This window comes from Eurosta solidaginis, chromosome 4 (assembly GCF_040869045.1).
Source record: "Eurosta solidaginis isolate ZX-2024a chromosome 4, ASM4086904v1, whole genome shotgun sequence".
Lineage (NCBI taxonomy): Eukaryota > Metazoa > Arthropoda > Insecta > Diptera > Tephritidae > Eurosta > Eurosta solidaginis.
The window spans coordinates 231229896-231257084 of NC_090322.1; the positions used below are offsets into that span (position 1 = coordinate 231229896).

A 27189-nucleotide genomic window follows, 5' to 3' on the forward strand; every position below is an offset into this window, starting at 1 on the left:
GAAAAGAAAAATTGTTTTTATTATTTTTCAACATTTTTTTGCATATAATTAGCTTGATGCAAACAATACTCTTTAAACTAATGTCATACACAAGAGCCATTCCACATCAAATCTACCTAAAGTATATTCTACATAAACAGGAGGTATTTTTTTTATCTTTGATGATAAGATTCAAATTTTGTTACAGATTAAGAGACGGCTATACACATAATTTGTCATAAGTTACAACAAAGATGTATCACTCACTTAAATCGGAGGCTTGGCGCAAGGGTGCGGATATGGCAGAACAGAATATACACCAATATAACGATGGCTTCAAATTAACAGAAGGGATTGGGTCCGCGGTTTATGTGTCCATCGCGAAACAAAGAGTTTCCACAGGCTGCGAGACCACTTCAGTTTATTTCAGACGGTAACTGTAGCCATGATAAAAGCAGCAGAAATTGAAGCAGAAGGAAGAATGTACGAAGCGTGCTTGAGCTGCAGTCGCGTCAATATGTATACACTGATAGTACGGCTGCGATCAAGGCAATAATCTCACACAGTGATTTATCAAAAAGTGTCCTGGAATGCAAAACGGTATTGAAGAGACTTCGTTCAGGCCGGACTATACGTCTATTTTAGGTTCCCAGCCATAAACTAAAGAAGAAAACGAAAAGGCAGGAAGGTGCATTTCTCGAAGAACCGACGGTAGATATCCCAATACGTTTTGGAGAAATCAAAAGAAAGCAGAAGTTGCATATAATCCACCAAGGAAGGAAGACGTGAACGGAAGTGCGGGGCAAATTTTTAAGATCATGTGCAATTTCTGTGACGTTAGACTCACAAAGTTGTTCATATACCTGGAGTCACATGCTTATAATTAAGTCTCGTCAGTAACCGAAAATTGAGGAAGTGCGAGTTACAGGCAAAAATGGTTAACCATCCTGTTCATAAATAATTTTTCTTCTTAGTTCGCATGGCTGGGTACCCGGGTACCACAAGGCAGTTCATAGAGTATGCAGGACATGTGGAAAACCAATTTGCCCCAGTCATACTCAAAATAAGCGTTCTGAGTGTTAAGATTTGAAAACTTATAACCCTTTTCATGTTACTTATTAATTTAAAATGTAATCATTTATTATTTACGTGAGAATTACTAGTGGTACCTGGGTATCCCAGCCATGAGAACTAGTAATAAAAAAACTAACTTACTAAAAAACCCAAGTTTATGAAAGTATATTTGAAAAATTTTTTCACCTTTTTGTAGAAAACTTATTCCCATAGGACGCCACAAAATTTTATCTCGTTTCTATTTGTAGATTATGTAAAAGTGGCTTTTGAATATGCAAAATGTACCCGGGTATCCATATATGAACAGGACGGTTAAAGTTCCAGTTACCAGATCTGAAGGCTGCAATTCAGCTAGGTTCTAGACAACTTCTAGTTTTCGCCAAGAAGACGGAGTTATCCTATAACGTAAGTCTTGATTACTTATTGTGGCCTTTTCGTTTAGTCGTCAAATAAATTCTAGTAACACTATGAACTCATTCAGTCTTCACTGACTGGCGACACCAAGATCGTTAAATAAGCACAACCGGCGAACAATATTTAAGACAAAGATGAAAAATTAGCACTGTATTTTGATGCGAAAATAGAAAATAACTTCTCGAATTTGTTCGAGAAGAAATTTCGAAAAACTCGTAAGGCTCGCCATCTTTTCGGCATTGAATTTAAGCGCTGCTTTGGCAACCCAATCTAATTTGAACGCCTACGGAGCAAGCTTCGAGGGATGCGTCTTCTCGGCGAGCTCATCCGCTTTTTCATTTCCATCTATGTCCATATGCCCTGTGACCTAATAAAGATGTAGGCTTCTCACTATTAAGGCATTGCTTTCAACCTAACTCACTACTAGATGCTATGCTATGCGATGTTATTGTATTAATTACTGCCTGACTGTCAGTATAAAAGTTGCCGCGGTTGCAGCTTAAGCATTTTTCTTCCAGTGATTCTACTTTTTTGGTAACGACAACTTTTTTCGCTTGAAAAACGCTTCAGTGATCTGGCAGCTTGAAGGACATGTTTATTACCGGATGAGCACAGTATATCGCACATGCTATCATTCCACTACTTGGGAACCATCGGTGTACACGTGTATGTCCTCGTTCGCCATTTTAACACCCTTGCGCCTCCCATCTACCTCTATTGTGGCTCTAAGAGACCTTTCGAATCGCAGATACGGAATCTGTCTGTAGGTTGTTCGCCTTGTAAGTGATGACGCTGTACTAAAATTTCCTTATATTTGGAATTGTTTAAGAATATTACTTTTCTGATTATAAAATAAAAAATAAATGTAAGGCGCGATAACCTCCGAAGAGATCTAAGGCCGACCTTCTCTTCCAATTTGCGTCGTGCTCCTCTTGATTTTCCCTACAAATTGGCCGGAATGGACCTACATGTTTTATGCCGACTCTGAACAGCATCTCCAAGGCAGGTGAGTTTTCACTGAGAGCTTTTCATGGCAGAAATACACAAGGAGCGCTTGGCAAACACTGCCGAGGAGCGACCCCGCTTAGAAAAAATTTCTTCTAATTGAATAACCTTATTTCTAAAATTTTGATATTGCTTTGCCCGGGTGTGAACTCCGGGCATACGGTGTGGTAGGCGGAGCACGCTACCATCACACTACGGTGGCCGCTTTTCTGATTATTCAAGAAAAATATATTTTTTAACTACCGTACCTACCATCGACATGGTCTTCTCTATAATCCTTCAGAAGTTTGAAAGCACTTTATTTAAGTAGTCGCAACAAGCTACGAAACCCCGTTTTTACTTTATTTAAATAATGCATCTGTGGAAAATGCCTGTATCGGATTCTTATTTAACTCCGACTTAACAATTTATTACTCATCATAATGAAGACTTAACACCTTGAAATTCTTAAGTCCTTAACGATTTGTCGCTTTGATTTGGAATGACTCATGCATATATATGCAAGTTAAGCTTTTGAAATTTTATTTAAAAGTGCAACAGCGGCCTAAGCTCCATATAAAACAAAAACAACCACATAGCAATTTCGTCCAGAGAACGAATTTTTTTCAAATTTCTATTTGATAACTGTGATCGCATCCCAGTTTGCACTTTATTCGCTTGCTTGTATATGTGTAGAGTTGTTGGAATAAAGTTTTTGTTTTTGTTTCAACATTTTCGATGTGGAAATGTAAATACGCGCACGTTATGAAAATATACAGCAAAAAAAAAACAACACTTCACATATACTAAATATATATTGATCGTTCGATTCACGCATAAGTTCGATCAAAACTTAGCACACATGTGAACAATGTTGCATATACCTACATCGAATATTCATATATATATACACATATATATGAATCTAATTAGATCACCATACAACACAACAACAAAAACAACGAATCGTAGGAAGCGCGTAAAATGCCTGCCAGTGATAGAACTTAACGCGAGCCGACGAAAATAAAATAATTGTGGTGGTTCCCATCTGGAGATGTCCCGTTTAGTGTGGGCGTTATGAAATAATATTTTCTTAATATTTTTTTTTTTTTTTATTACTTTTGCACTCATTAGATGTCGCGCTTACTTCGCGATGTACACTAACGTCAGCCCATTCTAAGCACTATGATGACACTTGGTAACGCGACGCAATCGGCCAACACAATGGATCGCACAATCCATGCGCGTTCATCTCGACATCAAATTAAGAACTATTCGCTCATTTGCACCAGCATAGACTTTTGGTCACATACACGGCCAAGCATACCGTTAGCAGCGGTACCTGAGTTTTTTTCCCGAATTTCTCAATGTTGAATTTTCCAATTTTCCGATCTCATCATCTGATCTTGAGAGTTCAGAGTTGTAGCTGCTTTGCTCATTGGAAATATTTGAATGAAATTATGTAAAATTTGTTCTTTACACTCATTTTCTTTCTTTCTTTCCACTAAGAGCTCTTTGGTGGTGGCAACGACTCGACACAAATCACATGCAGTTGCACAAAAATTGGCGCTAATTGATGGCAAAGGCTAAAAACGTACAGTTCACATTTGGCATCATACAAATAGTTGTGCTCTTTGATTTTCTCTTTTACGTTTGCAATTAAATTTACGCATTTCACTCAATTTGAATTTTTGATGTGAACACAAATGACTGGCGTTTATTTCAGTTTTTGTATATATTGCATACTTCCGGTCTGTTGTGCGCCTCTTAACCGAATGACAATATTTGCCGGCTAGATGAGCATTTTGGTAAGAGCGTTTCTTTTTCGCACATCAGACTGCAAAGTAGACAGCAGCCGTTGGTAATTATTTTTATTTTTTTTTTTTAAAGAAGAACTTGAAACATACACATAAACACAAAATAGCATATATAGGCTGTAAGCCGAAAGGATTTCAGTTTATGAAAGTGTGATATTTTGATTGTGTCGTTGTTGTATTAAAACAATACACTCAATACACTTTTCATTGTGATAGTTGAAACGATGAGCGACGTCAAAGAGTAGGCCTTAATGTTTGTTAATGTAGTAAGCACAGTGTTTCAATTTCAAAATAGTTGCTCAAAATATAAAGAAATTTCGATGTAATTAACGAGAAAAGAGTGGTATTTCAATCTTAGCACTCGGAAGTCAAATAACCAAATTTGCTTAAATAAAAAAATGCAATTGCAATGATAAAAAACACAAGTAAGAACGGGACTGCCTTCGGCTGTACCGAAGACTTCATACTTTTCATGAATGGGGCTGAACAATAATCTTATCAATCTTTCTATCTGAACGATCGGTTGTAGGGGATAGTATATACTATATACATATAGCCCCGATCAAAGTGATTTATTGAGGAAATCTTCTATGATATATTAGAATATATATCACCGAGTTTCACGTTTATACTTTTTAAATTGCGGCAGGAATGACCAAAATCGTCTTATCTGAACGATCGGTTGTATGGGAGATATATGTATGTTACAGTGGTCCGATCCTACCGGATCCGACAAATGTCTAATATAATACAAAACTACATACTTTTGCCAAATTTCATTGAGATATCTCAAAATTTGAGGGACTAGTTTGCGTTCAAACAGACAGACGGACGGACGGACACACGGACATGGCTATATCAACTCAGTTCGTCGCCCTGATCAATTCGGTATACTTAATGGTGAGTCTATCTTCTATATTTCTCAACGTTACAAACATCGGACCAAAGTTAGTATACCATTTCATGTTCATGAAAGGTATAAAAATTTAATTTCCGAGTCCGTCTCAACATAAGCTTTAAATTTAGGGGCGGAACTTTTCACCTTTTTTACTTCCTATGGCGACCAACCCAGTATATTGTACAAAACCTTCATTTTATGAGCCGATCTTAAGTCTAGATTTTTGTTAACTCAAAACAAAGATCTGAAATTTTGAAGTTATGCATACTATTGGACTCCCCAATTCAATACCTACCGACTTGTATACCTACTCAATTAAATATTATTTCCACTGCTTACGCAGAGAGTAATTGGTAAAAACTTACAAAAGGATAGGCGAATATGGAGAAGACAATCAGTTTTTGTCTCTCCTGAACATTGTAGTTTTTTGAGTTGATAGGAGTTTTTGATCTAAGTGTGCGATATTTTTTGATTGGGATAATGAGTTCGAAGGTAAGTTTTTCCTAATTTGAAGGAGAGTATAGGGCACAGCTGGCCTCAAACTACCAAAAATCCCATAAACATTACCCACTAAGGTGTTACCGTGACCGATCGCAGTATGTCTAGAGTTCCTCACAACTCTAAGGCTTAAGATTTATCGACAGTTTTACAACAGTATTTTCGATGCTGATTTCAGTCCTTTCCAGCCTCATAACAACCTTCTTTGCATACATTGATTACATTAATTATTAATGCAACAACAACGATTGCAGCCTTTAATAAACCTACGTTTTCAAAAATGGAGTTAAATGAATCACAGCGGCGGCATCTGCCTATCACAACTCATGTGCATAAAAATATCACGACCTCTGCTGCTCGGCTATACCAAAGATTTAGACCATTCCTTTGAGAATTTAGCGTGATACGGAGCTATAAAAGTCACTGTGTGATGGCTATTGTTGACAAAGAGACTAACAAGCAAGGGGCCAAGTATGGATCCCTTTGGGGCGTCCATCATTGTTTCCATTTGCACTGATATATCTGTCCAATTAAAAACAAATTAAAATCTATCAGATAAATACCTTTATATTATCTATCAATAATTGCTACCCAATCTGAAATATATTTTTGTCAGCAATCTGTATTATACGGAGCTAAAGGCCCCCGAAAAATCTAGTTAAAAAGTACTCGTATGTGATCCAAGATTTTTATAATAGCAGTCGATTAGCTGTACCCAGCTCTAATGATATGGCGAACGTAAATTTTATCTAGACACTGTTGCTTTATTGTTAATTTTAAAGATGCATCTTAGGACACCAGCTTCTGGCACCGTCATAGTTATGTAACCCAAACGTGACACCCGAAAGAGCAAGCAGATTAACCAAATAAAAAATTCGTTGGACTTAAACTTAGTATTACTAACTTTGTGGTATATTTTCTTTTTTCAAGTGTAATAGGCAGTATTCCCCTCTTGATTGCAGTCAAAAATTTGCCACTAAACCAAGGGCATGATGAGGACTTAAGTTATAAGTTTAAGCAACTTTGCATTATGAATGACCAGACACTTCCAAAGAAGGCACATATGCAATGCTTGATATTCAAAAAACACAAATTCAAAGAAACGACTGATATACCGGAAAGCGATTGATATGATTTAGGTTAGCATATTTTTAGCGATAGTCACTTTGGCAGAGGGAAGCTTACTTGTTCATTATGAAGGTACGGTGTGATACCACTAAACGGTAACTTGAACTACAACTGCTTAAGGAGTCAGAGCGATCATGGCGTGTATAAATCCTTCTAAAATGTAAATTACCACATGCCAAAATACTTTCTCGAAACTCTCGTAAAAGCTGGACAGCCAAGTATAAAGAGACTGACAGGGTGTAAACAAGCTATCGATTTGTGCTCGAAGTGCTATATTTTTACTATCGATAACAAAGGTTATCGATAAACTATCAATGTGCTGTCAAAATGTTATGAACTAATTATAATACGAGTATCGATTTGTAACCAAAAGTAATCAAAAAAATATCGATATGTTATCAAAAGTTTACGATTTGTTATCACAATGTTATCGATTCACTGCTGAAAAGTTATTGGCCATTTATTGAGAAGTCATCGATATGTTATCTAAAATTCATCGATTTGTTATTGATGTATTATCAATTATTTTCGGCGTGCGTCAATTATCAAAAAGTTATCGATTTGTTACTATAAAGTTATAAACTTGCTATCAAAAAATTATCGATTTGCTATCAAAACGTTGTCGATTTTTAACATGTGCTTTACATATTTTTAAGCAGAAGTTATCGATTTTTTAACAAAAAGTTTTCGATTTTTTATTCAAGGGTTATCGATTTGCTAACAAAGACTCAACGGATTTTTATGAAACATAAAATGATAAAACTCAAATATAAAATTTTTGGAACACCTGTAAAACTTCGATAACAACCCAGTAAGATACCAATAAGAAGCCGATGACTCGGGGATAATAAGCTTAGAACAAACCGATAACCCGACGAGAATAATTTGCATTCGATAATAGGCCGATAATCAAAAAAAAAATAACTTGTTGGGGTCGGTTGCTACCGAAATTATTTGTTGCATGCATCACTTCAACTTAAACCCCAACTTCAACCCCTGGGCGAAGTCTTGCCAACTTTAAGATGATAGTTGGTTTAACGTTCAGCTGTGTGGGATTCAGGGGGTTGATAAGCGCAATACAAAGCTTTAGAGCTTCAAAGCTTCCGCAACTCAATTGTCAACCTCACCTACGCGAGGGGAATCCTGTTTCAAATATGAAAGTATCACACACAAATTTAGCAGCCGAGGCTCAAGTTCTTCATGGAACTAGGGTGTGATAAGGGCTGGATGGCCTAGAAGGTTTAACGTGGTCATTTTCATCGTTCCCAAGATGGTATGGCTAGTAACCTAATGGTGGTTGTTACCGGAATATACCGGATCTAATCCGGCAAAAGACCATCAATAATGATAACACTCCTAAAAACCTTTATCGTTAATACAGCAACAACAACAACACTACACATCGAATTTCACGAGTACTTAGTACTCACGTCTTTTATTTTCTAATTTTTAGGTGCTAAACGTTGCGATTCCACTGTGCATGATTATTTTGCTAAGTAGTTTAAATTCATACTGTGAGCGAAATGTCACTATTAGTCCTTCGTCCATCGCAGGACCGAGCATAGATAAATATGCGGATGTACGATAAATTATGCATTACACTCACATCTTTACTTCATGTAATTTTCGCGTTTGATTATTACTTCTTATCAACACACTAACATATTTACGCATGCGTGTCGTTGGCAATTTTCATCTTGTGTTCTCGTCACAGAATATCAATATTCTCTAATACATGTATGTGTGTACCTATGTACAAAAATGGAAATAATGAATGTCAAGCAGCATAAATGGTCATAACATAATGTTGCCCACTCGCATGCAAGAGTGACTGTAAACAATGTATTTCATTTACACATAAAAGATGCACATACATATGTACATATACATACATCTGTTTCTGCCTACTCCCAATTGACCGTCGGTGCGAACAACAAAATGTCACCCATTCAAAAAGACTTGAAGCGTGCCATCGAACATAATCATAAGCAACGTCATCCTACATAGGCTATGGCAGCATCAGGAATGATTAAGATGCAGTTAAAACTACGCATTATGCGTTGACTTCAGTAACAAATACATACATACAAGAACAATAAAAAAGATATGTATGGCTTAACAATGGTGAAAATCTCGACGACAGAAATTAGAAATATGATATCAAAAACATGTCACGAAAACAAATTTTCTGTCACAAGTGAAAGCGTCGCAAGACTACAAGTGAATCAGTATTTTAACGAATAGGACAGCGTATTGGAATTTTATTGTGCTCAGCTCAATCCGCAATGAAGTCGATCCTACAGAACGCGCTTACTACACCAGCAGTGATGTTTTACGCACTGGAGAGATACTTGAGCTGTTAAAGGATCGGGAACATCGGGAAAGTATTTTTATAACCGCTGGATGAAGAGAGTGTTTCAGACGAGAATCGCTCTAACGAAGATAAGGGAGAAAAGTTGAGAAAATTATCTAAGTGGCAGTAAATGACTCATTGCGAAGTGTTATATGCAGGAGCATTTGTCGATGACGAAAAAGCTATCCTTTAAATGAAGAACAGTTGGCAAAATACATCAAGAATGTGTTGGTATCTTTACTATAAAATGTGGATACAGACTTTCTTGAAACATTTACGCGTCTGCAGAGAGGAATGCCCACTTCATCTTTTTATATGAAAAAAAAATATTGACGACTGAAGTTACTAAACATACTGGATCCCACCCTGTTCTAAGGACAACAAACACTCACAACGCTGTATTTTATGCTGTAGAAATGACGGCAACTTAACTGAAAGTGCATTTGCTGTTGATCCAGTGTCAAAATCGCCTGAATCAAGTACACCTAAGCTGTCTGAGTCATATGTGTGGTCATCTTAACTGAAGTTGTCACTTTTTCAGCACCGAGAATTACAGAGCCTCCAGCAAAAGACAAATAAACCAGTGTCAGTCGCTGCAATGAAGCAAACAATATCAGGAGCGGTTATGCACGACGACTTAAGTTGGGATGTACAAGAAGTATATGCTTTGAACGTATTCCCCGATTTGATCGGCATATGATATTCCACCTTACACATTTTTTGGATAATTCTTCGGCAATGAAATAATCAATATGGTGTATAATTACTTACTTACTTAATTGGCACTTGACCGTTTAAACGTTTATTACCGTCCAACAAGGCGCGCCAGTCGCTCGTCCTCCCTGCCAACCGGCGCCAGTTGGTCACACCAATGGAGTTTAAATCGTTTTCCATCTGGTCCTTCCAACGGAGTGGAGGCCGCCCTCTACCTCTGCTTCTATAGTCGGGTTCCGATAGAAACACTTTCTTGACCGGAGCGTCATCTTTCATTCCCATAACATGGCCTAACCAGCACAGCTGTTGCCTTTTAATTTGTTGGACTATGTTGATGCATATAGTTCGTACATCTTATCGTTAAATCTTCTTCGGTACTCGCCATCACCAACGCGTAGAGGTCCATAAATCTTTCGAAGAACTTTTCTCTCGAATACTTCCAGAGCCGCTTCATCTAATGCCGTCATGTCCCATGCTTCTGCACCATATATCAGGAGTGATACGATAAGTGACTTGTAAAGTATGATTTTCTTTTGCCGAGAGAGGACTTTACCTTTCAATTGCCTACCTAGAGCTGATGTTGTTGCTAGTGTTGATGCTGGTTTCCAAATAAACGAAGTCTTTTACTATTTCGAAATTATGGCTGCTAACAGCAGCGTGGTTGCCAAGGCGCATATGCGCAGACTCTTTGCTCGATGACAGCAGGTACTTCGTTTTGTCCTCATTCACCATCGAACCTATCTTTACCGCCTCTTTTTCCAGTTTGGTGTAACCAGAACTAACGGCACGGGTATTTAGGCCGATGATGTCAATGTCGTCAGCATATGCCAGTAATTGCACGCTTTTATAGAGTATTGTTCCAGAGCGGTTAAGTTCTGCAGCTAGTATTATTTTCTCCAGCATCAAATTAAAGAAATCGCAAGATAGGGGTCACTCTGTCTGAAACCTCGTTTAGTTTGGAATGGCTCGGAGAGGTTGTTGTTGTTGTTGTAGCGATAAGGCTGCTCCCCGAAGACTTTGGGGAGTGTTATCGATGTAATGGTCCTTTGGCGGATACCAATTCGGTACGCTCCGGTACCACAGCACCATTAAGGTGCTAGCCCGACCATCTCGGGAACGATTTATGTGGCCACATTAAACCTTCAGGCCATTCGCTCCCTCCGAACACTTAAGTTCCATGAGGAGCTTGGGGTCGCCAGAGCCTCGTCTGTTAGTGAAACAGGATTCGCCGCGGATAGGTGAGGTTGGCAATTGGGTTTGGAGAAGCTATATATTGCGCTGGCAACTTGAAGGGTTGCGCTACACAGCCCCTTGAATCTGGTATTTTAGTCGCCTCTTACGACAGGCATATCTACCGCGGGAATATTCTGACCCCCTAACCCGCTGGGGTCCTTCCCGGAGAGGTCCTTCCCAATTCTGACTGAGCTGATGGTCTTGCTCAACGTCATTTTGCACAGTCGTATAATTTTGCAGGCGGTTGTCGCAGGCGGCTTTAAAATCGAGAGGTGATATGTGTCGATTATTTTTTCGCGGGTTTTTTCCAAGATTTGGCGCATTTTGAAAATCTGGTTGATTTACCAGGTCTGAAGCCGCACTGATAAGGTCCACGGCCGATTCACTGTGGGCTCCAATCTTTCGCACAGTACACTTGACAGGACCTTATATGCGATATTAATAAGGCTGATGCCGCGATAGTTGGTGCAGTTTGCAGTATCCCCTTTCTTGTGGACTGGGTAAAGAACACTTAGATTACAATCATCGGGCATGATAGTATTTTGGTTAAAAAGTGTGTAGTATTTTGGTTAAAAATGTCATGAGAGGCAAACCCTTCGAAATGATACACAAAAACCTTCATTTTGCGAACATGTACCAGTATGATGAGAAAAACTAAGTATGTAAGCTTCGCTCACTCACTCAACGACAAGTTAAGAAAATAATCCCGAAAGAAAAGCATGGTTGAATACTTCGCTAAGATTGCAAGCAGTTCATAACAGAAAATTCTCCGCGATTAGGTTATAAAATGTAGTCGCTAAAAACACCTCAAATATATTTGATAAATTCCGCAATGTACCAAGGTTCGAATCCAAGAATAAATCCAGAAAGAAAAGTATCTGAAACCAACAACACCGCTCTGCCTAATGCTAGTCGAAGAGGGCAGACATTAGCCTTTCACGATCCATTTCGACAGCTTGTTCACGAATGTTAACGTTCTCCTCGTTTTAAAAATTGCATCTTATTATAATTCAGAATGTTCATTTCTGGAAATATACCAAGCATGTGCCTTAAACAGATAAATTTAACGTAATATAAGCAAAAGAAAGTAAATGTCTATGCATAAACAATGCTTCACTTTTCAATATAGGATATGAGAAAATCAAAATTTATAAACTGGATTTTGTGCGTGTCCTATACAAATATTAAAGTCACGTACAAACAATTTAATTATTACACAAAAATTTTTTTTTCGATAAAATAATTTAAATTTTTTTTTTTTTTTTTTTGTTATTTTAACAAGATTTAATAGAAGTGCTAGCAACTGTAGTTTTATTGTTTGTTTGTTTTTTTTTTGTTTTCAAATATAATTTTTGCTGAAATTTAACCTGACTCGATGTAACCACAAAATATAATGATTTTTTTGCTCTCTCGTATATACATGCTGATATGCGTTTTTCGCACACATATACAAATATTTCAAAAGCAGGTTTTCTTTATTTTTTAGACATGTACCACACAATATTTACGCACTAAGTAATCTGCCTGAAAAGTTATAGTTAGTCTTTAGGTTGAAAACTGAAAAAACGCGTGCGCTACGCTACAGCTACGCATTCACAACGATTGGCCAACCAGCAGAGAACAAATGTCGATCGGTGTACCGCTTACAAAGCGTGAAGTGCTAATACTCGTTGTTGTTCTACCGTAAACAAATGGTTTTTCCTGGGAGCCAAAGAGAGCCGGAATATTATAGGGAGCTATAAGAGCCATTGTGTTAGTATTATTGGTTTTCGGGATAAAGCAACGGTTATGCCAATAAAATGATTGGACCGTATATAAAACATAAATAAACCAACAAAAAAAAATCTGTAATATGAACGAACTTTACTTTCAACGAGTCAGCTACCTTCATATAAAACAATTATTTTGTATGGTCAATGGACGCATAATGCGCTGCTGCAACAAAATTCAAAAACCAGGATACATTGTTTCGGTCATAATATATATGTTAACGTAGCACAAGCACACATTTGCAAAGAGTGACTTGAATGTGTAGTCGGCTGGACGGCTGGACGACTGGACATTTTGTGGCCTTCACACTGACCAAACAGATGTTGACAATGAACTAGATATCCCCAAAGCTTTTGTTAATGCGTAACTTAACCGCAATGAATGCAAAGAATGCGTCAAAAAAAAAAAACAACTAAGAAAAAACGGAAGAACCGAAATATTGTTTCAAAACTGTAAACAAAAACAATGCTTATGTATGTATATCTCACACATACATACATGCATATGTGTCACTATATATGCTTATGTTAATGACCTTTTACATAGCAGGCAGGTAGCCTAAGTGATTTAAAAAAAAATTTTTATTTATAATGAATAACATCAACTTCTTAAGATTTATGAAGTTTGTGCTATAAATAGGATAAAATTGTTCCTTATTACAGTTCTTTCTGACTTATGACTCATAACTCATTTCATGCAATCTTTGCATTGTCTGCTTGCTATTCACAATTTCCACTTGAATACAAGCATAACCCACGTGCTTTTTCCATACGTATATATGTATATACAAACACATACATATTTATGTTAATACATATATATAGGCATAAGTAAGTAAGTTCATCTGAAAGTTTCTAACTGAAAATAAAATAAACTAAACAACTCATCTATTTTTAAACTAATTTTTCATTTCAGCATGGACTCTGTGAGTGGCAGCGTCCCACAGTGGGGACAAACAAACAATTTTTTCTTCGTTTTTTCTTATCAGGTCGTAATTATTGCCCATTTGTTGTTCTTAAAGAGATATTCGAAGATTTAGCAGAGAACTGTCCAGCACGGGTTTTAAATGTTTGTTTGTTTAAATAAAATAAAATAAAAAGAAGGAAAACAAAAAAAAAAAAAAAATAAAAAAAATAATTGAAATAAAATTAAATAAATAGAAATAAAAATATAAAAAAAAAAATAAATAAAATGAAATGAAGTAAAACGAAATAAAAAAATAAATTATTAAAATAAGGAAAATAAAATAAAATAACACAATATAAAGTAAAGAAAATTAACGGGAATGAAAGGAAAGGAAAAGGAAGGTTAAGGACGAAAAGGAAAGGAGAAGAAAGGGAAAGAAAAAAGAGGAGAATAGAAAGTCTTGAAGTGACATATGGGATATGGTCAGCATATACGCAAGGAATATACTACTCGAATATACTACTGAGAGTAGCTAAAGAACTCACGTGGCGCGCTTCCGTACCCGAAGTTATGCTAAACGAGGGAGGTTAGGTTTTAGTGGGTAGCCAATCAATGAGAGAGTCCTACCCTCGGAGAGGATCGCTGCTAACAACCCGGATAGTGCGTAAAGCATCAAAATTAAAAAAAAAAAATTTATTTTAATTAATTTATGCTAAATTAAATTAAAATAGATTAAATTAAATTAAATTAAATTAAATTAGTATAAATTGAAAACGTACAATAAAAAAATTAAATAAATAAGATGAAATTAAATAAGATTAATATAAAATAAAATTAAATTAAATTAGATCGCATTTTAGTTTATAATAAAATACAATAACTCAATAAAATAAATTATTGTGAATCCATCTCAAACTCATTAAATTTACGAATGTTAAAATATAATAACATTTTATTAAATGAAATAAAAGAAAATGAAATAAAAGAAAATAAAATAAAATAAAATAAACTAAAATAAAATAAACTAAAATAAAATAAAATAAAGTAAAACATATATAAAATAACACATTATAATATGTGGAAAATGAACGGGACAGAGAGGGAATGAAAAGAAAGGTAAGGTACGAAAATGAAAAGGAAAGAAAGGGAAAGAAAAAAGGCGAGAATAGAAAGCCTTGAAAAATACAATAAAGCCCGAAAAGTAAGAGGAAAGGAGGGTGAAAATTTGAAAGGTGGACCGAAACCGTAACCAGAGTGAGAGATGCGGCCGGACCTGAACCAAAACGATCGCCAAATTTAGTATAGATTTAAAATCTTACACGGGAATCTGAGACAGAAACAGAGCCATAAAAAATGTAGCATCAATGTATGTAACGCTTGCGTTCGTGTTCTATGTGGTATACTTTGTTCCTACTACAGTGGTTGAAATTCAACTTGCTACAAATGAGCCATTGCAATGGGAAATATGCAGTAAAAGCCTTAACACTTGAAACTTGCACTTTTTGTACTAAAATTTTATGAGATTCAAAACCGCATACACAAAATTTTTCTTAAAATTAAAGGACACACATTTTATTTTTTTCCCATTTTTGTTGAAAGAGTCAAAAATTTTTTTAACAACAACAAATTTCTTCTGCATCTAGAAATTTTGCTACAAAAATAAAACATTTCAAAATCGGTAAACAATTTCGAACTGCTCAGATTAATCAAACAAAATGTGCAATTTATTCCCACTGTGTGTCTCGACCCGCCCTTCATATACGCCTTTCAACCAATTATATTTTAATTTCTCAGGCATATTCACATTATGTCTAGAATCGTTTACTAGTTGAATAATATGTGTGCATCTAATTTTTTTCTTCAATTTCTTTGGTATGCAATACACACCACAATTTTATGTAGAATGAGACGTTTTTTGGTTGCACGGTCTTTGGAATACGTTTGTGGGTGAATATTCTGAATAAGTAGGTGAGTAGATGGCTAATGTCCAATGCGGATGAAAAACTCAATAAAAACAGACAGCATTAAGTTTGAATTTTTTAGCAATATTTTCAACAAAACGCCTTATTTGAAAGATCACTGGTAGTTGCTTAGACAATCAGATTATCAGGCCTGTTCTGAATTCCGACTCGGAATGAAAAGTAAAACGACATTGATTTCGACTCGGTTTCTATTTGGTGTTCTCAATTCCGATTGTAAAAAATCGATTCGAAGTCGATTTCGAATCGTTTTCATTCCGATTCGGTAACCAGTTTAATCAGCTGTTTTTGTTTATGTGTTTTGGTTTAAGTATCATAAAATTTTATTTTAATTAAAAAATGCCTGCAGATATGGTTTTTGATGCGCAGACGCAAGAATACGTGCTATTGTGCGTGCGAATCGTAAAAATGCGCTGGATCGGAATTCAGAACAGGTCGACTTCATTTCGATCAGCATCGATTTGTTTGCCTAATAGATTTCTTGATAGAAGTTTTTAAAGAAAGATTTATTATGCCAATTTAACTCAAATTTAAACAAAAAATACACACAACTCTTCCAAATAAAATGAAGAATTTAAAAAAAATTATTTGAAAGACAAATATCGCAACATTTGTGTATAATCTGCCAATTAATTTTCATTCCGACTGCTCAGAGGCAATACTTTTCAAACCGATAATTTTTGGTCGGAATCGAAATTGAGAACACCAATCCATTTCGATTCCGAAAAAATTGATCGGAATCGGAATCCAGAACAGGCCTGTATATCTATCCCATTTCGATGACTGCAAAATGCAATGGAATGAATTTGATGATACTTAGTGGCCTCTAATGTGACCTTTGGGTTATTCTGATAAATGTTCAAAACAACAGTTACTGGATAATTTGGTCAAGGTGGGGCAAACCTCAAATCAGATTTCTCATTCGCAGTAAAGTTCCACTAAAGGCAATCATTTCATTGAAAATTGCTTACGAATTAAGTCGAACCTCAACTCCGAAGCTTTAATAAACTTGAGCCTTAATAACTGATGGGCTATGGGATTACCCAGGTACCGAACTTGCTTATTAGATTACTACAAAAAAAAGAAGACCTACGCCGAAAGAAATCGAGTTGGTTGTTCTTGAATAAATATACATTTCGTAAAATTTTTTGCATTATGGTTAATTTAACTGAGATTTATGTTAAGTAAATAATTGTCTCTAATATCAACAAGTAAATAAATTCGTTTAGTCATTTTAACAGAAGAGATACTTTTGATCTCAAATTAACTATATAACTGATTTATAGTTAAACTTAGCGAGAGAAAGTGACCTTATAAAACAGCTCGATCCCGGCGACCCCCAAATAAGGGATATAAACCAACTCATTAGAATGCTTGTGGATGAACACAAACGAGCGAAATGGGAGGAGCACCTAAACGGTTGTAACCTCTCTGCCGGTGTAGGTAAAATTTGGCCCACCGTAAACTCCCTATCGAATCCGTCTAAGCACAACAACAAAATTTCCATCGACTTTGGCGATAAAGTGCTGTCGGATGCGAAAAAATGCGCGAGTGCTTTCTGCCGACAATATATAATCCATTCTACGGTCGACAAAGATAGACGGAGGGCCAACAGACAGGCACATAAACATAAATTCAGCGTGCCTCCAATTACCATCACCGCCAAAGAGGTTGAGGACGCCATCGGTCATGCTAAACCATTCAAAACAGTGGGCCCAGACGGCATAGCCATGGCGATGCTTAAAAACCTAGGGAAAGAGGGTTTCAAATATTTAGCACATGTCTTCAAACTGTCTCTTTCCACCTTTGTCACTCCCCTACTTCAAAGCAAATTTTCAGCTAGCCTGTCATCAGCATGGCTTTCGAAAACTCCATAGCACCACCACCGCGCTAAATGCCATTGGCACTCAGATAAATTGCGGTTTATAAAAGGTGCACCCCAAATTATCTGGGTGGTCGGCAGGCACCGGTGCAATTTAGAAACGAATCATTAAACCAAGAAGAATTAAACAGGGGGTGCCACAGGGTGGTGTCCTATCCCCACTTTGGTTTAACTTCTACATATCAAAGCTACCTTCGCCACCAGAAGGAGTTACTATCGTTTCCTACGCCGATGACGGCACAATAATGGCCACAGGCACAGGCCCACAGATCGATGAGCTTTGAAACAGAATAAACGGCTATCCCCTGATCTCTCCAGTTTTTCGCCTTGCGACCGACTAAATCATTCCCTACTTTATTTACAACTTGGACGTCCCAAATGTTGACCATTTTGAACATCCGCGTCGATGGCACTACGCTACCGACTGTCCTACACCCCAAAATCTTGGGTGTGACATTTGATCAGGATCTACATTTTGGTGAGCATGCAGCCGCAATTGTACCGACAATCCAGAGCCGTAATAAACTCCTCAAATCTCTTGGGGAAAAGATAAAGAAACGCTCATTACCACTTACAAAGCAATTGGCCAGCCGATTGCATGCTACGCGTCCCCGATATGGTCGCCAAGCCTAAAGATCACTCACTGAAAGAAGCTACAGGCCTGCCAAAATACTGCCCTAAAAATCCCCAAGGGATGTCTTCTTATGTCCCCAGAACACCATCTACATAATTAGGCGAGAATACTCCCCATCAGGTAGAAAAATGAGATGCTAACCAAACAGTTCCTGTTGAATACCCAGAAACTTGGGCATCCCAACAGACATCTGATTGATGAGCCAACATCGGCCAGGGGCTTAAGGAGTCATCCCCGAAGCATTATGAGGAAATACGGCACCTGAGCACTCAACCATATGAAGCCAAAAAACACAACCAGTTCCTCAGCGAACTCCACAAGCAGGCGTCGGACCTTTATGCCAGGAATTACCCGGTGAATCCAGTACTCAAAGAACTGTATCCAAAACTTGTGGAAGAGGAACGCATACTCCCCAGGGAAAAGCGAGTCACTCTAGCTCAACTTCGATCTGGATACTGAAACAGGTTAAACTCTTACCTATCCAGAATCAACCCCGACATACAAAATGTATGCCCCGCTTACAATATGTCCCCACATGACACCAACCATCTCTTTAATTGTAATGTGGAACCAACGCCTCTAATACCCCTCTGATTATGTTCCCCCCTGTTGACACTGCAAGTTTCCTTGGACTCCCGTTAGAGGACATTGATGACAATTTGTGGTTGGTCGCACCTATTGGATGGGGCGAAGCACTGCTACAACAACAACAACAACATAGGTTATCACAGAACATTATTTTTAGGTCTCCGGGTATATGACTTTTCCAAGTAATTGAACTCAACGGAGTCAATGCAGTACGATTTTATTTCTAACATACTCACTTAATTGGCGCTTAACCGTTTAAACGGTTATTACCGTCCAACAGTCGCTTCTTTGCTGGGTAAACTGGTGTCGATTGTGCTTTGATAGGCAGGTTCCGACAGAAATACTTTCTTAGCCGGAGCATCATCATTCATTCGTACAACATAGCCTAGCCAGCGTAACCGCTGCGTTTTAATTCGCTGTACTATTTTTATGTCTGCATAAAGTTCGTATAGCTCATCATTAAATCTTCTTCGGTATTCGCCGTCGCCCAAGAGTAGATGTAGAGGTGCGTAAATCTTTCGAGGTAATGTTCTCTCGAACACTTCCAGAGCCGCCCCATCTTTTGGTCCATACAACGAGACATATACGATAAGTGTCTTGTTTTTGTTTGCCGAGGGAAGACGTCACTTTTCAATTGCCTACCTAGTCCAAAGTAACATTTATTGGCAAGAGTGTTCCTTCGCTGGATTTCAGAGCTGATGTTGTTATTGGTGTTAATGCTGGTATCCAAATACACGAAGTCTTTTACTGTTTCGCTTCTGATTTTTAGCTTCGAATAACAGCGGCTGTTGCAGTCAATCGGTATATTGAACTAATCAAACATGCACACTTTAGGAATCAATCTTTATCGTTTAATAGAAAGATGTTTTGGAATAAAAAGAAGTAAAATGTCAAAAATCGTTCAATAGATTATTTATTAGTTGCTGGTGAAACTGGTTAGGTTAGGTGCGAGGGGTGAACGTAAACCAGCGATATTAGACCCGCTGCGATACCACAAAAAGTAACCATTTCCTTTCCGCCTCGAATATTTTGAGAAATTGATAGAGGTTACCAAATTCTTGGAGTCTTACTCCATAGCCTCGAAAAGGGAGCTCCCAGGAAAGCGCTGCTTTGCGCCCTTTTGCGATGGGCACTTGCAGATAAAGTAAATAAGCGTTTTCTTCTGTTCATAAAGTGTGGAAATTTTAACCCTACTTAGGGTTTTAGGATCACATTTTGTTAAGGTTTCCTTAAATTCCGACATCCCGGTGCTAATAGCCATTTTTCGTCGACTTGACGGTGTATGTGCTCTTTGTTTCGGTGTTCCGGAACCCATGTGAGGTGTATACGGTTTAATGTTAGCTTAGAATTGAACGAGTAAGTGGGTTCGTTGCCGATTTTGGGTGTCCCTTACCTACCTGTGGCTTCGTTGATGGCTGTTACTTCTGACTGAAAGAAGCTATAGTTATCTAGAGTAGGAGGTCTATGTCCCTTGACAAGACTCCACCTTCAACTCTGCCTTTTAGCTGGGAACTGTCAGTGTTTATGGAAATGCTGCCTTCAACAGCAAAGCACTATCCGACTTAGCCCAATCATCCCTGCTGGCGATGTTTGGCATAAACTGCTTTACACAACTGTTGTAGTTGCACATCATTCTGTGTTAGGATGAAAAAATTGTATTTGTATAATATGCTACAGTATCCTATAGTTTTATAGTTCCAATTGAACAGCTCTCTTAAACGGTGTGCTGGCGTTGTACCTGCTGGCTAACAGCTATATCAAACTATAGAATATCAAGAATGATCTGAAAAGAGCATCTCTAGGCGTTGTTCATAGATCACCACGAGGGTGGCCACAAGAAATCAATTTTAGATTTTCCGCAGGGTTACCCCCATAAAATATGCCAATAGATTAGAAAATGATACGTACAAAGTTTCAGGCCAATCTGATAAAGTTTACACGTGCCTCATTGAGGTCAAAGTTAGGAAAAACAGCGATTTTTCAGAAAAAAATTTTTTTGTGTTTTGTAAGTAAAAGTGAAACCATTTATGCCAGGAACTTGACTCGTACAAAATTCCATAGGTAATTTTATTTGTATTGATTTCGATCTTAATAATATTTTTATAAAACGTTTATTTTTAGCAGTATTTAGCATTTATCAGATCAGGTCATAGTGGATATCTCTCAATTTGAATTTCTATGCAAACGTCTATGGACATTACAATATTGAATGGTAAACGAGTCACGTGCCTGGCATAAATGGTTCACTTTTACTGACGAAACACAAACATTTTTGTTTTTTGAAAAATCGCTGCTTTTCCTAACTTTGACCTCAATGAGGCACGTGTTAACATTATCGGATTGGCCTGAAACTTTGCAGTAATCATTTTCTGATCTATTGGCATATTTTAGGAGGGTGCCCCGAAAGATAGAATAAAAATTAAAATTCACCATATTCCTTGTAATCACCATAATCACCACTTATGCTTATCGTGCATGATCTGTAACTTTTGCCAAAAGATTTTAGCTTTGACGCCTTGCTCAAGGCTGGCTATCATACGACTATCCCATACAGCAGTATGATTCGGATAATTGCGGCATAAATCCATCTGCATATATTGGGTGTGAGTGCTCTTTGTAACTAAGGGATTTTAAGGACACTGACTACGAATTTAAAATTTTTATACTACTAAAGGCTTTATTTATAAAAAAAACTAGCTTAACCGGCAGATTTTATTCTATCCGAAAATTGGTTTGCCTATATTTAAAGAGTGATCTATTCCACTTGATTTTTTTTTTTTTTTGTTCTGATTTCCACTCCCACTCACTCAAATTGTATATTATTATCTCTCCTCCTTTGTCACCTTTCAGCCTCTACCTCTATCTCGCCTACTCCATCTTTCTTTCTTCTACCTTAACCTCTCTCAATTTTTCTCCGTTTGCTTCACTTCCCTTCCCCTTTGCACTATTTCCTACTCCCACTCTCTTTTCTCTCTCTCGTCCCTCCCTAGTTTTCTATGTTTAGAAAGTGTAGACAATTTTAATATCTGCCTTCAATATGAATATTAATGTCACAATTAATCAAGCCAGATCAAACATATTTACATAACGTTAGATGACCAATGTGGGCTGACACCTCTGGGTATAAATATATTGGTATTGATGTAAAAATACCACCGCACTGCTGCATAACTTTGTTCTTCAAATACTTGCAAATGCATTATACACCATAAAAAATTATTCATAAAACAAAATTTCTTAAGTAAAATGATTTCCATGAGCAGGAATTTATGCAAGTTTTTACAATAGGGTGAGCCTTAGCTGTACTTAGATACAGTTACGAACCAAGATTCTCTCTGGAAATGTTTGTTTGGTGTTTTAATGCTCACGAAAACATAGTATGATATAAAACATGGCGGGACCATTAACAGGTGAGTGCCAGAATTCAGCTGATGGTAATTTTTTAATATAATTTGACACTTCAACTTCCAACGACATTAGTCCAATGACTTACAAAACAAAGCACATGGAATTTTTGTTTATTTTTGTAAGTATGTCACCTTGTATAAAAACAATGTAAATCTGATTACGAGAACACGAGCCTGAAAGTTTTTTATGCTTTTACTTGATTTGCATTAAGGCCATTTTTATTGATATTGCCAATTTTATGTTTAAAACACATTGAAAACTTAGCATTAGTAAAGTCACAAGCCACACATTTGTGCATGCTGTATGTGGACCAGCTAAATATTATAAGGCTTAGTTTTCATTGGTTCAAAATGATTGATTTCAAAAACTGCCTCAAATTGATACGCTGCTTTAGGATCAAAGGAGTTTCCATTATGTCACATACACAAATCACTCGAAGTCGTTGAAGTGAGCGGTCAAAACACAAGTGAATTTCTTTTGTTAATTTATTTCACAACTTGTTTCACTATTTTCCGTTGCTCCACATGCTGTGGTATTAAAAATATGCTAGACGAAAGAAATTGCCAACATTTTGGAAAACTTAATTTTAATGTTAAATTTGGCAAATCGTTGGGGAATTACCGTTTTTGCTTGTTGGTTAATTAAAATTGAACTTTGTAGTCAAAACGGTCGACAAACCCATTGTAATTTCTGGTTTTCAGTAAGTCGTACCTGATAACATACTTAACAATATTAATCAAAACGGCTGGTCGTACATCGTCAAATGCGTTTGCCATCTACAAGTGAAATAATTAAATAGATTGTATACTGCTTTATCGATTTCTAATCAATTATGTGACGTAATGGATCAGTTTCACCACAACTCACCAGCGGGTCAGCTTGAAGCAATTTTTGAAGCCAGTCGTTTTGACCAAACATCAGTTTTTATTACCTAACGATCATTTTCAAAAGGAGTCGCATTTTTTAAGGTGCACCCTATTGTGCATATAAATGTACAGCATATATGTTTGCATATTAAAACGAATGTGCACACACACATGAACAGACATTTGCAAATACGTTGGAAATCACTGAACGAATAGGAACTGTCATCTCCATTCACTAGGCTTGCACACATATGTCGGCGGTGTTTGAGCGATTGTCTAAACACTGCATAACCATATGGTGTTGCGAAGAGAGAACTTTGTTGCAGCATGCATACATTTGTTTATATTATTATTTATGTATGGGTTTTTCTTAGCTTGTCGTGGTATCATAACTTGTTGGTATCTGAAAATCGGTTGTGGCTACAGTTGTATGCCAAATATGTGAATATTGCCAGGACGAAGACCTGACTAGTCCAGTCTGGTTAGGCATTGTCCGATTGTTAATATAATTCTAAACTATTTTCCTAACAATTAGTATTATCGCGAAACTTCTGTCAATTGTTATCCTTTGCAAATAACTGTCGAATCAACTTTGCACAAATTGTTGATTCTGATTTGGGTGCTTCAACGGTCAAATCAACAAAACAATATTAGCACAAACGTAAGCCATAGCGCTGTTTATTTGACAACTATTAATGTCGTTCTGAGAAAATAAAAAAAAAAAGAACTGTTAAAATAAGAGATTTTGGTTTACATAAGAACTGAAGGCTGCTGATATGACAGAGTTTTCTCCAGCACCATGCTCATAAGAAAAAAGTGGTGACCGCAGTCAGCGTAGGTTTCGCATAATGTCGACAGTTGTTCGCTGTTAAAATTACCAAATTTCAGTTGCCGCGTCCCATGCACGTGATAGTTACTATTAAATCGTACAGCTGGGTATACAATTTTCAGTTTCAACGGAAATGCATGCCTTACCTGTTTTTTCTTTTTTTTTTTGTACTCGCGCCACTACCAAAGTCTTTGCTAAGTTTTTTTCTTCTGCTTAATATAAATCCAGCAATAATGGCTATAATGATGTATTTGGATAGCTGCCCATATCCAACTCTCCGTTTGTGAATATATACATATACATACACATGCATCCATTCTGTTCACAAGCACCCTTTTTGTATTGTTTAATTTTTATTTGTACATTACGTTTCTTGTAAGATTGGTGCTGTTGCTGATTTAGTTCTGAAGGAATGGACGACTGCTTGACTAATGCTAATCTAAACAATGGGGGGGGCTCCAGCAAGCAATACATGTGTACATATGTACATAGTAGATATGCTTGTGCACAGGTCTGTCTGTACGTTGTGTTAAGACGCGTCTAAGATGAAATACCTACTACAATAAATAAGCGAAAATGAAGAAAAACTAAAATTTAGGCTACAATTGCATTTTGCATTTCCGGCATAGACGTCTAAATTGTGCTAATACTATCTAGCTACTGACTGCCTGTTGGCTTATATAGAAATGAAAGTGGTATGGTCGTATAGTTGTTGAGTAGCAAACATACGCGTTGTTCGTCCCTTTGAAGATGACAACAGCATGATCATTGTTTACTATATAGTTTGGCAACTTAAACAGAGGTTATGTTGCGAATAGAGTGGAAGGCAGTGGACTAGGCAGTCGAATGTCATAAAATGAAGGAATGGTGTTCGGAGTTTTTTCAAAATTAAAAAAAAAAATTGATAAAAGCTTTAATAAAAATAAAACTACTGTTTTAATAACAACAAAAACGCCTTATATATTATATGTACATAAATTCGTAAAGATTATCTCACTTTAAAATTTGAGTTAAATAATCTAAAGTTTTGTTTTGAAACTGAGTCGACAACTGTACGTGTGAATGTGCGAATTTTCACCGATCAGCTGTTAGTTGCGCTACTTGGTAAAATTTATTGAAAGGAAAATCAGTTCTTTGATATTAGTTTGTCGACGCCATATATACCAGCAGAATAAATGAAAATAATCAGAACATACTGTACTTATAAACCCGCCTTTTTGTTTTTTAACCTTTGAAGTTTAGGTTTTGCAGGTAAGCACCCTATCTTTAACGACGCCAAGGTTGCGCATAAAAAAACTATGGCTACAAACTCATACGTCATATTTATTAACCATTAACCATCTCATAGTTAGAGTTATGAAACAAATCTTTATCATACTTATCTGAATAATTATTTAGATTAAATCTTTATGTAGTATCTAATGAATCTAAACCAGAAAGAATAATTAGCTTGCCTGGGAGCTACGTTTAGACCTCACACGTACACAATCAGCTTTTTACACGTACACAACAGTGCTATTCTACACTGAAACTTTGACTATGTTAGTAAGAGTGTTATGGTCGTAGTGGTGTATTGGTCAAGTCGTCGATATACGTGCAATGAAGCAAGTCGAATGCACGCATTGTTTGCAAACATTCAAAAAATATTTCATTAATATGTTATGAAAAAAAAATAAATAAATAAATATGTACAATATAGTTGTAATTCTTTGCAAGCACCCTAGAACGAATTAGTTCATAGTGTTACCAGAAGTTTGTTTAACGACCAAACTGAAAGACCATTTCAAAAACCATGACCTATGTATGTTATAAAATAACCACGTCTCTTGGTAAATACACGAAGATCTAGGATCTATGCCCATTTTTTGCTTCTAGATCTGAAAGCTGTATCACTCCTAATGGCCGGTACAGGGCACGGGCGCAAAACGAGTTCGATCGCTTCCTCCTCCAATCCGCACTTCTTAAATCTGCTATCATTGACTATACTAAAAGCACGTAACGCCAGAAGGAAGTTTTTGAGTCAGAATACGCGCCATGATTTTACAATCCTTTATTTTAGATGATAAGAATAACTTTTTTATTCTCAGGTTGTAATACCAACACATAACAGTACCGCGCTTGGGTTCATGCCTTTCCTGCTTGGTCGATCATGAGCATTTCACGCCTTCTCTTACTCTCGCCCGATCTAATTGGGACGTCTACGGAGGAAAGCGTGATTTTAGCTAGCTCATCCGCTTTTTAAATCCCATCTACTCCCATATGCCCTGGGACCCAATATATATGTATGCTTCTCCCTATCCCGATTACTTTCAGGAATTGCTTACACTCTAATACACTTTGAAATGTCATGCTATGCAAAATAATTGCCTTAATTGCTGCTTAGATGTCAATGTTGACGCGGCTGAAGTTCAAGCTATTTTCATCCAGTGTTTCTACTGCTCTGTTTACGGCTACTAATTCCGCTTGAAAAAACACTTTAGTGGTCTGGCAGATTGTAGGTTATTTTTACTCTGTTACCTAATGGTCAGTTGTTTAGAGTACGCTCAGAGCTCTAAGACTAGAACTTTGGCTGATCCAATTGGGTCCCGCAAAAAAATGGCACTGGAAATCGCGGACTTTATTTTTTTCATTTGATTTTATATTTTTGTTCTCCATAAAAAATTTTACAGTGGTTATGTTAAAAGAATATCAAAGTTAAGTAAGATTATGCCTTTGTATAAAGAGGTATTTTTCGTTTCTTCTGGTCGATATAAAGGAATTTCTTACAAATTTTTATACCTTTCATGAAAATGAAATGGTATATTAATTTCGTCACGAAATCGAAAATTGTAAGTCCTTAAAGGAAAATAGATAGACCCACCATTAAGTATACCGAAATAATCAGGTTGAAGAGCTGAGTTGATTTAGCCATGTCCGTCTGTCCGTCTATCCGTCTGTCCGTCTGTCCGTCTCTCCGTCTGTCGGTTTGTATGCAAACTAGTCCCCCAATTTTTGAGATATCTTGATAAAATTTGGTGAGCGGGTGTATTTGGGTGTCCGATTAGACATTTGTCGGAACCGACCGGATCGGAAAACTATAGCATATATCCTCCATACAACCGATTTTTCAGAAAAAGAGGATTTTTGTAATATCTTACCCAATTTAACAGATTGAAGCTTCAAACTTCACCATATACTTTCGTATATTGCACATATTGTTGACTGAAAAAATTGATGAGATCGGTCGTATATATAG

The 27189-nt window shown here is 36.9% G+C and overlaps 1 protein-coding gene across 8 annotated transcripts in view; it reads right to left on the reverse strand.

The window, feature by feature from the left end:
• The window catches only part of shakB (shaking B), an 840660-nt gene that overhangs the window by 108665 nt on the left and 704806 nt on the right, over positions 1-27189 (reverse strand). For 3 of the 8 annotated variants that reach the window (XM_067785025.1, XM_067785023.1, XM_067785021.1), the window contains exon 1: positions 3340-3714. The exons of 3 other annotated variants lie outside the window; for them this stretch is intronic. The gene's annotated coding sequence lies outside the window, so the exon portion shown is untranslated. Of the gene's footprint in view, positions 1-3339; positions 3715-27189 lie in introns of those variants that run through there. 2 more of the 8 variants (XM_067785026.1, XM_067785022.1) reach the window with 1 other exon arrangement.